Here is a 12,187-nt window from a genome sequence, read left to right on the forward strand (position 1 = left end):
CACACGCAACTTAAGCAAAAAGAATACACAGGCAGGAGAATGCTTTCAGAATACAATTACTGAACAGTCAATTTAAGCTCAGGAAGAGCCAAACTCTACATTATGCTGCCAAACGCTTGAGAAAATGGCATTTGCACAGTTCAAGTTTCACCTTTTCAGATTTACTGTCATATTCCCACAGTTCAAGTTACCCTGATTTTAACCTACTACATGTGCCCTCCTCATTCTTCACCACTACAGTCTGATTCCATTGTGCATTGCTGCCCTTCTGCACTCACAGAATTCAGATTGCTCACTCCATGAGCAAAGGTGCGGCAAGCCTATATGATGAGCTGTCAAGGCAAACAAATGAGGTTTTCAAATTAAGCCCAACACCTGATGCTCACTTCTAGTTTCAGCCACAGACACTGATGTCATTTCCAAAATGTAAACCTTAGGTGCACCTCCAGCGCTTGATGTTTGAGGCTCCTACTCAAGGAAGATAGAGAAAAATACACTGGAAGGAGACCAACAGCTCTCCTCAGAGCTGTCTCTGGTCAAAGCTGCTAGTGGGCAGTCCACCTTGCATCCATCTGATGTCTGATGTAATGTCTCAAAAAGCAACAGCTTCTTCATATTTCCTTGCTTTTCCAAATGAAACTTTTGGGGACAAGAATGAATGACTCTTATTCTGTTGTGTAAGACACCAAGCACACTGGACACTAAGCAAGTTAAAGCTAATCGTGATAAAACTGACTCAAGCATTTTGTCAGGCAGTTTGAAATTTATGGGCTTTCACGAGCCCTGTGATTGTTTTACTTCTAGGCAGTCCTTTTCAGAAAAACACCGTATTCTCAGATCTGTTACTTAACAGTAGGTAACTCACTTCAAGTACTGCATGTACTGTGGGACAAACGTTCCCTTGCGTAGGTAGGTACAAGCTGCACAGTTAAATGAGGTTGCGCAACTCAAAACAGACAAAGGATGTGAAGATGCAAAAGGATTACAGTTCCTTCCCTTTTGGAACAGGAATACAGCCAAGACTGATAGTCCAAATACAATCCACTGCTGGTTTGCTGCTGAGAATCAGTACATGATGCAAGCCCAAGTATGTCCTGCCATTGCTCCTTGCTACACTGGCCTACTCAGCTCTGGCATTCAGGCACTGAACTGACATTTACAAGCATCTAGCTCTCTGAGGCACTCACACTATAGGAGGCTTATAAATGTCATGTTATGTATTGCATATGAGAACAGAGAAGACGGACAGGAAGGAAGCGGGGAACATTACAAGTATGTGCAGTTATTAACCTGACATGTTCCAGGGTTTTTTTTATTCCTCCAAAGAATCACGACTATCATCTTATGTGCGATGAAGCTGCTGCTTTACTATTAAACCCGGATAAGGGAAACCCTCTGAGAAGGGGTGATCTCTGCAGGATAGTAAATTCACTGGAAGAGAAAGAGGAATCTCTCCTGCAAAGAGAGCTGAGTTTTCTGTTCCTGCCATGAAGGTTCCTCTGTCCTGCTCTCATAGCAATTGCTATACCTTGTCCATCCCCTCAGTAGAAACATCAGCAGACAGTCTGGTTTTCCAGAGCTTTGGCACAAGCAGTGTAGGCAGGGTGGCTATGTCCGTTTTACTCCCAACAGTCTGCTGCCAGAAGAGGCCATCTATTTTGTTTGTGCCTGGATTTGGCCTTGCTCTGCTCATTTCCTAATGGAATGAAGGAGAAAGCAGCTGATTAGACTGGAGAAAGAAGTAGTTTTCCCCTTTGTGAAAAGTTAATGAGAACAGCAGTGAAAGAGGAGGAGAGATCAGAATGAAATAAATAACAATTTAATGAAGATGATCACAAAGTTGACTTTAGAGATGAAAGCCAGTCTATATACACATCATTTATTGGAAAAAGAGATTATTCATAAAGGTGCAAACCTGCTTGCAAAGCCAATTGCCAAAATCTCAGTGCTTTCAGCTTGATAAGCTCTACAGCAAAGGGAAAAAAATCCCCAATCTCTGTTCATTTTTCAACAAGAGAAATGACAAGGAATGTTTTTATTTTGTCTGCATTTACAGCTGAAAAAACAGGAGCTTCTACCAGCTGCTCTCTTGTATACCCACTTCCAATTTTAACAACAAACCAAAGAAAGCATTCATTATTGCTTGTTTAAATGCTCTCTGAAATAGTATCTGGGCCAAATGCTCCCCTGGTCCAAAGGGACAACGCATGGTTCCTCCAGCTACAATGCTGAGCACCTGACACACTGTACATACATATGGTTCAATAATTAGACTACAGCAGGGAGGCAGAGACTATAACTCTGTCTGGCACATTTTAAGGATGTGTACCCCAGTGTCCCACAAGATTAGCCAGGGTGACAAAGATGGAAACAAATTGCTAAGAAGAGAGCAGCAGCAGAGTTATTCCATGTATGACCAACCCCATGTTTAACAGAGCCCCTCAGGCTTTTGAACTGGAATAGCAAAGCAGAGACAGCGAGGCAGCTAAAAGGCCTGGGGACATGTAGCATCAGGGAAAGGAGGCACACCAGGATTTTAGCAGTATAAGGGGTATCATGATGATGAGGTTTCATCAGCAGATAGGAGGGGTTTGGGCTTCTACCTCTGAAGCCCATTCCCCCCTTTCCCAAAAAAGAGAGATAAGAATAAGGAAGAGATCATTGTGTCTGGGAACCAAAAATTTATCAAGTAAAAGACAGAAAAGCAAAAAGAGGTAACTGGGACTCTGCCAGAAGGGACAGGTATAGGTAGCTGGGCAGAGTGACTGGAGCACTTGGTACAGAGAAGCAATGAAAATGCAACTGGCTTCATTCCAGCAGACAGTATAGATATGTTATCTGGAGCATGCAGCTTTAAAAATAGCTCACTATTAAAGCAGCATTAAAAGAAAAAAACGGTAGGTAACCTGAATTCAGTTCTTTTCCCCTTCCCTACTAGACATTCTACACCCAGAAAATTGCACCTTACTTTCCCATTTCTGGAAAAGAGAGAGAGAAACAACCTCAGAAACCACCCCAGGAAAACGTTAAAACTATGACCTTTGCTTATCAGTACCTTCATCCAATTATGACAAAGCATTATTTTGTGAGTCTATTTGTAACAAGCTTCTTGTGCCCTTAGGAAGTAGAGCACTTTTTCACAGGCAGGAAAGTATACGCTCTGGAAACAACATGCTATACAGGGTAGATAAACATATCTGCCTATTTTCATTCGCTTTGCTTTTGCACATTAATGTTTTTGGACCTTTCTGAATAAGACAAAAGTATTTCGGAAAAATGAACCATGGGAATCAAGCAATAAAGGTTAGCTTTTCAAATTTCCTTATTACTGGGGTCAAAAGGCAATCTACAGCCTGGTGGATATAATCAGATAATATTTTAAATGTCTTAATCACTGGCGGTTCATCAAACATTTTCTGCCCTATAAAAGTGCAAGCATCCCTTTCCGTGAATAAGGAGAGCTGGATATTTGAACATTAACATTCCCAATCATATGCCAGAAAGATGTATGCTAAAGCAGGTCTCTCTCCTTCCTGTCGCAATAATTTTGATTTTGTCATAACCATTTTGTCTACAACAGTGTATAATAAAACAAAAAAAAAGACTAGATCTATAGATAAAGAATAGACTGACTGTCTATTTTATCTGCTAGCAAGGTCAGCTTAATGAACTTTCTGTTTCCAAAGCTTTTCCCTTCTGGAACCTGCATCACATCTGCCATCTGTTACTATACACTATGCAGCAACATACATCAAAACCACAGAAATTCTCAGAGCGCAATGCAACAGACACTCTGCTGGATCATATTACTAAACCAAATGTCTTCATTGTTATCAACAAAGTGCAGAACATTTTTCTTGACTCTAGGAAGCCTAATTAGGTAGGTGTGGGCCTTCTCTACTTGCTCGGTGTCTTCATCCTATATGCCCTGTGGAACATAACAGTCTCTATATACAGCAATTATGCATTTAAAATTAAGATCTCATAGGTTTTTCCTTATATATGGTAAAAAGAAGGGAAATTTTAATTAAAATGTGTATGTTAGCCTTATATTTCATATGTTGACGGAGGTAACGGAACAAAAAGACTGTAGTGCCCTTGGTTTAATCTATAAAAACAACACATGATTTGGCATCGTTCAACAATACTGACAACCTCCTTAAGAAAAGGCAGTGCAGAACAGAAAATTCATTCTTACAGAGATGTTTCGGTCCCAGCTCCCCTACTGTGCAGTTGGCAATAGCTGATACTGTTTCTACGGTAGGAAAGCAAAGGTGTCATGAAACTGCTTGAATAGCTGTTCTTAGCACACACATTTGTCTCCTGGAGAAATTTTTCTCCAAAGATTGTAAAGACAAAAAAAATTCAATTAAATCAAAAAAAACAAAGGGGGGAGGGGCAAGGGAGGAAAGTGAGGGAGGAAAGCCAGTAACCCCTTTCCGTGCTAACCCCCACACACTGTCATATGGCCTGAATCTTACACAACGCTTCACATTCTCCATGGATCTCTAGTCCCACCTTCCCATAACCATTACTTTCATCTACAAACAAGAGAAAGACAAGGCAAAAAGAAAATCCCAAGTAAAGCCAGGTAAGCAGGTCAGCTTTACAACATGAATATTCAACCCAACATGTATTTTCAACTGAACAGCTGTGACAGGCTATGTGATTCCTACACCCAACAACAGGACACTTGAGAGCCAACATTACTTTCTGCTTATCATTCATCTCTGGTTCCTAACTTTTTTTTTCACAATAAAATTTACATAGTCAAAAAACATGTCCAAGCTCTAAATACCTACCTCTCTCTTAAAAATCCAATTCATTAAAAATAATTGTTCTCATCTTCTGAGAAGCTCATCCGCATCTGCTTTTATATTTCACGTAAGTGAACACACTGATTCACCCATAGAAAATCATCCCTAATGGCAGTGAATCAACACCGTAACTTATCTCATAAACCTCCTTTACGCTCTCAGTTGCCTTACGACTAAATACATTAAGATACTCACTCACAGCCACTGACATTCTCAAGAAATTTTCCGCCTCATCTGGAAGCCTTTTGATTTTGTACTTATTTCTGTGTTTTTTGGCCTTGTGACATTTAAACTGTTCAGCATTCTGAGTACACATTATTTGCACTGATCCAAAAACATATATTCCCCAAAGTAAATGATAAACGGTCTCCCATTTTTAATTCGTTTTGTCCTTTCATACATGATATGTGAAGACAGATGAAGTTACAATGTCCTAACCTTATTATTTGTACAGTTTTCCCACTTTTGCTCACACCACAGTACTGCAGGCTCATTAAGTTAAAGCTGATAAAAAATTTTAATGGCATTTCTATTTGAAATAAATTGTTCATCAATTTATAATTGTTGAAATCAACAACTTGTATTAAATATCTTTTTTCCTCGAGCAGTGCATGTTTCAAAGTCATTTTTTAACCAACATGACAACAATAGACTAGAGAAAGTCACTGGCTAAACCACTGAAACCAGAATTTTCAATAGCTGTTACCCCTTCTACAGCCGCAACGATAGCATCTTCTTTATTTTCCTAAGTTCAGTTTAGTTCAGCTTGGTAAAGAGTCAATTTGAGACTTGAAAAAAAGCAAGAAAATATGCTTACTTCTTCTAAATACAAGATAAATAGAAACTAGAATCTAAAGATACTAAAATCTTAACGTCTTGAGAATCAGCTAATTTCACTAAATACAAGACCGTTGATAACTAAGTCGATAACTAAGTTTTAAGCGCAAAATATGTTCGGATAAATGCTTCCCCTATTGTACCTAATAAAATTGATGCTCATATACTCATTAAAATGCGCACATTTGCAGAAAAATAGTACTTTCTTCCAAATTTCTTTCCAAATAGAGCTTACATGAACGAAAAACAGCACCCTGGGAAATATTTCTCTCTTTTGAAACATAATCAAACATATTAATTAAGCCTGCAAATAAATGCTTCTTAACCTTATAAATAAGTACATGGTGGTCTTCCTGGTCAATAAAAAAAGTTCCAAATTTAGTATAATAATTCCACATTAAAAAAATCAAAATGGCTTAAAGGGTTACCAGAAAACAGGAATGAGGCTTTGTTTAGAAAGATCATTAAAACTTTAAACACGAAACATGGTTCAAGTCTGTTATTTCAATCAAGGTTTCTTGCTTGCGGATTAAAACTGGGATCAAATTCAACAATTCAAATAATTCTAGTTCAAATCAACCTATCTATAGTAAAACAGCTATGGTCTAACATCAGGGCAAGATTATTTCTTAATGATGGAGTTCTTCATTACTTTTTCTGCTCTATTTATTTTTATTCAGAAAAGAATAAGTACTAGCACCATAAGGGAATGATTCAGGTTGATGGATACAATAAGCACAAAGCTAAAGTTTGGCAAAGTAGGGAACGTGGTAGTTCTAGGTGGGGCTTCAAGCCTGATAAAAAATCTGGTTTTTATCCTAGGAGCTGCAACTACTAGGATGTAAACGTGGGCTTGGAGCTACTCTCTCTGGCACTGGCTGCTAATACTACTAAGGGGCTGCCATGGGATCAGAAGCTCATTTCAGAGGAAACTGGATGGGGTTAATTCCCAAGCGTATCTTTCCATTATTAGTCATCCAAGCTAGCAAATGAATAAATCTCTGTGTGTATTTGTGTGTTTTAAATTCTGAAGCTTATAAAGACTTTACTCTGCCCTGCTCATTCATATTCATATGAACTGCTAACTCTTTACATTTTTGGCTGCAACTTAACCTCTCTCTAGACTTAGTATTTCCACAATATAATGCACAAAGCTGTCTCTAGTCAGGCTTTTTGCTGGTGCAGGAACTTACAAAACCACCTCCAGAATGTCACTGGATGTAGTGAAATTTAGCTTTAAGGAGAGCATAAGCCAAATCCTGAGACAAAACCACCCTTTTTCCTTCAACATAGGCTCTAAAAGAGTACAACATTCAGTCAAGATCTGGTCTTAAATTCTTACCTCTCACATTTTACTTTAGTGTATTTTAGCTACTATACAGAACGTTTTGGATCATTGGCAAGAAAGATTCTGGCTAAAGTATATGAAAAATTTTGTTAATATTCTTTTTTTTTTTTTCACATGGATGGGAATGAAAGCCTTCCTCTCAATACTAAATGAAAAATTCACCTACCCAGGGTGTGGACTGAGCCAGTTCTTTCCATTTCTGAAGCTGACTGGCTTTATATTTCTACCTACTCCAGAAGTTTTAGGTTTTTTTCCCCCCCTTAGGCTGATATAGGTACTCTGCTTATAGAAGAACCTTCTTTCTTTAAAAAAAAAAAAAGTGAAAGGTCTTGAAAATCCAAATGTTTATCCCTTTAATGTCTACGACATGAAAAAAGAAAGTAGTAGTGTTTAGGGAAAGTCTCTCAATTTTTTCTGCCTTTGTACACAGAGCCTAAAAACTTCTTTTCCATTATCTGCCAAGCTTGAAGGAAAACTTATACAAAAGGACAGGTGAACTATGAAAAGCAGATGACTAAAAAAATTCTGTGTTACAGGAAGGGAATCTTCTGGATGCTTTTCAGTGTTACATCCTTACTGATGGGTATTCCACACTTCATAGCACAGTTCCAGTGACACCTACTTGAATAAGGTATGGCTAGAGGATTAGGCTTGCTGAGATTTGGTTCCAGGCTCTGAGATGGAGTTGCTGGTTATTTTCTCCAAAGACTACTGTAGTTCAGACTCTGGCTGAACAATGGATAAGCCTGAAAGATGACAGGGAGAGTAAGCATATGTGCACATCCATGTAGAAATGAGTGAATGCTGGGGCCAGAAAAGAGCTGATCGTTCTGTGATACTGGACCCCTTACATCTGACAGCGCTTGCTTGGATAGTGACCAACAATTCTTCCGTGGAGCAACAGCACGCACTGGCCATCACAATGCAAGTGCATTAAAAATAAATATTCCTGTCAATCACTTGCAAATCACCTGAATGTTCTAATTACATAAACCTCTCTGGTGTTTCCGTTCCTTGTTTCTCCCAACCTGTCAAAGAGCAGCTTGAATCTTTTGAGAATGAACTTATTTTGGATTGCTCAGCTGAGGAGGGTTCCCACTGGTAAAACGTACCATCCTGGCTACCAGTGGTATTTTTCCCCCAGACCCTTCCACCACTCCTCAACATCATTTCAAGATAGCTGCTGCATATCTTGAAAAATACACAGATTCTTCTGATTAATTTTTTTTTATATCTCTATTGCTTTAACACTCACAATTCTCTGGAGGAAGCTAAAGCCAAGACCCACTAACTGACACAACGTATGCAAGCTACAGCCTTAGGACAATGAAAGCACCTCAAAGGAAGAAGCAAGTCCATTGTAGAGCGTGTCTATGTCTCTTCTTTATCTTTTTTTCAGTTTGCACTGGAACAGGTTAATGGAAACAAGGTGCCTATTAGTGGGAATGAATGTTGGACTAACTACTGATATACTGGCATTGGAAGGAATAAACATAATTTCATATATACGGAGGACTGCTATAGTCACAAAATGATTTCAGGGCTGAAATCAAGCTTCAAAAATGTAATTAGTCACCATTAAAGATGCAATAATAGCATATTTAAGAACTTCTAGAAGTTTTATATTGTACCATTCTGTAAATATAGCCAACTACTGATCCCAGGTAATGTGTATCGAAATATGCAAAAATAATTGCATTTCCAACACATAAATATCAATCAAGTAAAAGCAGTGAAAAATTCCAGATAGATTGTGCAAGAATTTAAAGAGCATATCCATGCATAGCACAAACATCTACATTTTACAGGCAGCCTGTACACTTTTTTCAACACTGTGCTCATAGGTCTAATGCTATTAAAAAGCCTCTCAAGGAATCTCAACATTAAACTTTCACAACAGGTTCCACCACATTCAAAATCTTTGTTAGCATAAAACCTACCCACACAATCAGCAGAGTTACGTCACCATAAAACTTCTCTCCATTATGCTAATGCTTCTATCATCCAAAAACCACCCCAAAGTGAGAAACAGTGACATCTCAGTGAGGCAGGACAAAGTGAGGCGAACTGCAGGGCTTTGATCTGGCAGAAAGTGCTCTGCATTCTGATTAGAATTTCTGCTGGGATCCTAGGAGATGAAAAGATTTCTAAGTCTGACAGTTAAATGGGGGGGGGGGAGGTATTCAAAAGAGAACAAAAAGAGGAGCACTGAAAGAAGATGACATCATGCCTCAAAATGGCCTTTACCATCTTACTGACATGTCCTACAAAGTAGTATAGCAGTTTCCACAAAGCTGTTCTTGAGAGCTCAAGATCCTCTGTGAAGACAGTATGGCTGCAGATCCATTGCTTTAAAGCACAGAAGGTTGAAACAGGTCTAAATATAATACACACATTGTATTTCATGGCCCTAAATACATCATAATGCTCCAAAATACCACTTTTCAAAACTATGTTCTGCCTGACACAATACAAGGTAAGCCCTCACTCTACAAAGTTTACAGCTAAAAGTTCTGGTACTCCCATCTTCAGGAAAAACCCACACAGGGAGCATGGAAATGCCATTTATTTCCCCCAATTCTTCCCACCAGCACAGTTTGCCCTTTTTGGTCAGAACATCTCCCAGCCCTGCAGGCTGCTTCGAACTGACTACCCTTCACCTCAGATTGCTGGAGGCACCCAACACTGGCGAGAGGCACCAAAATCTTCCCCTTATATTCTGTAGGCAGTTAAGGGGAAAAACACAGCACTTTGCTTGGGAATGTTGTGCGTATTGCACGCACAGCCAAGTTATCAGGAAATATACATACCATTTGCTCACAACCACAACGGATTTGTAAACCTTAGGTAATATCAATGAAAAGTTTTTTATTTCTTCTTTCTCTTTTCTACTTTTAAAGACTTAGCCTCATTACATAAAGTAAAAAGAAGATTGTGCTTTGAACTGGAATTGACAAGCCAGAAAAAGAGATTCCTTGTCAAAGCTTCCCTATTCCTTAACTCTCCTTTCCTATTGCCTCCCATATGCCTCACGACGTGGCTGTCTGAAGTCTGTGCAGTGCTCTTTTTCTGTGTCAAACATCCTCCCAAACGCAGAGATCTCTTTATACACGTGTCCTTCATTTGAACTCTAGCCTAAGTGTGAAACGTAAAGAACAATAAAAGAGACTTTGCGGATACCAACCATTTCTCCTGTTTCCTGAAGCCAGCACACTTATTTTCATTTGAAAGGGAAACCATGTTATAATTGGGATTTTTACATTTTCACATGAATTGCAGACCTCTCTGCACTGTTTCACTACCTGCATATTAATGCATTTTGAGAACAAGTAGTTTCATGGATGATGATGGAATGAAGTCTCCTGGAAAACTAATGCTAACATCACCAAAAGACTAAACATTTTGCAACATCCAAAGCATGCAGCATCACAGGAACACATACAAGAAAAACTCTGACTGATGCCTGTCTGTCAAGCCACACTGCACATCAGTACATTTCTATTTTCTTTTCACTGGCTATTAAAATCTGTATCAATGATGACTTACTATATTTAATGTGCACGTAACCATACTCTCACCAGGCACAGGAGAATTATTATTTCTTAGCGAAGTGGTAAATAGCTGTGATTACTTTTGTACTGCTAATCTCTCCTTTAGAATGTGGTCTTAAGGATAAAAACCTGTTTTTAAACTTATGCATTAACCAGGCACAAGTGAACAACAGGAAATTTATTTATATGCTAAAGATTCCTATTCTATCTATTCTTTCCTTCTTATTAAAGGAGCTTTTCTATGCTCACCATTTTTCTTTTGTCACTCACTCTGGACTTCTTGCTTTCAAGAAGGAAGAAAAAGCCCATAAGATACATCAGACATGAATAGCTCACTCTTGACTATCTGGTTTTTGTCTAAACAATTTTGAGACTGAACAATTAAACTACCATACATTCCTCTTGATGGCTGGGCATCAGAAGGTCCCTTACCCTACAGAGCTCAACTTGACCAACAAGAACTGGAATCTGCGGGGAAAAACCTACATTAGAATCGTCACATATTTTAACAAAAGGTACTGGCAGTGTACACCTTTAAAACAAGCTAAAAAAAGGGCTTGCCTTAAACAGGCTTTACTTTCTTCTGTCTTCTTCTAATTAGCACTTTTTGCAGAATGGAAAACTGATTTCTGCCCACTAAGGAATATCTTTTGAAGAGGAAAGTACCATAATACAGGGTCCCCATAGAGTCTATCTGACAGCATTAATGAGACCTTGACCAGAAGGAAGGAAAGCTCCACTAACCCGTGCTCTGTGAGAGAGTCTTCCTCCTCCTTTTATTTTTTCATTTTAGGATATTGCTAGTATTAGCAAACAGGGTTTCTTTCATTTCCATCTTGAAGTTCTGAAGTTCAGCTACTTCCCTGCTAGTACCAGAAGTTCATAACTAGAGATCTGAAGTTTAATGCAGTTGTGCACTTACAACCATACATACACTTAAAGCAGTCAGATGGTAAATTTCTTTGTTAAAATAACAACCTGACATTATTTGTAAAGCAAATGTTTTCTCATAGGCTTGGAAAGCATCAGTTACTTTCTCCATTAGGAAACCCAGTTCTCCAATGTGTGTGTAAGCGTCCATAAAAGTAATTATTTATTTTAGTGATCAGCAAGATTTACTGCCTTCTCAAAGTCAATACTGAGATGTTTTGATCTGACGCAAGCAAGCACTCAACTTGATGCTGGCAGAAAAGGTATCAAATACACTTCAGTCAACATAAAAATAGTTGCAAAAAACTCCCAAACCTTTGCATAAGGTGAACTACACAGCTTATTTGGAACACATAAAGTTCAAAGGGGATAAACAACCATACTTCCTTTAGCCTTGCTGACTTGATCATTACCACAGCAACCCAGTTCTCCGTTCTGCTCACTCTGAGGAAACAAACTTAAAAGCTTCCCAGAGTCCTACAGTTACACATGCAAACATACACATAGCCAATTTAGTTAAACTGTGACTTTGAGGGGGGAAAAAAACCAACAAAAAAGCAACAGAAGGAAAAAATGTAAACAGGCAAAATTCCTTACAATTTCAGTATCACTAATTTAAGTCACAGCTGGCGGATGCATTAGCTGTTCAGTGGCTCGGACTACCAGGCTTGACTGCAGTCAATGCCAGAAGCCAGGAAAGAGGG

General features: G+C 38.8%; 1 protein-coding gene across 2 annotated transcripts in view; it reads right to left on the bottom strand.

Annotated features, from left to right (window-relative positions):
- Nucleotides 1-12,187, bottom strand: part of MRPS27 (mitochondrial ribosomal protein S27) — a 47,042-nt gene that overhangs the window by 24,826 nt on the left and 10,029 nt on the right. The gene's annotated exons all lie outside the window — the stretch shown is intronic.

The sequence above is a fragment of the Struthio camelus genome, chromosome Z (genome assembly GCF_040807025.1).
Source record: "Struthio camelus isolate bStrCam1 chromosome Z, bStrCam1.hap1, whole genome shotgun sequence".
Taxonomy (NCBI): domain Eukaryota; kingdom Metazoa; phylum Chordata; class Aves; order Struthioniformes; family Struthionidae; genus Struthio; species Struthio camelus.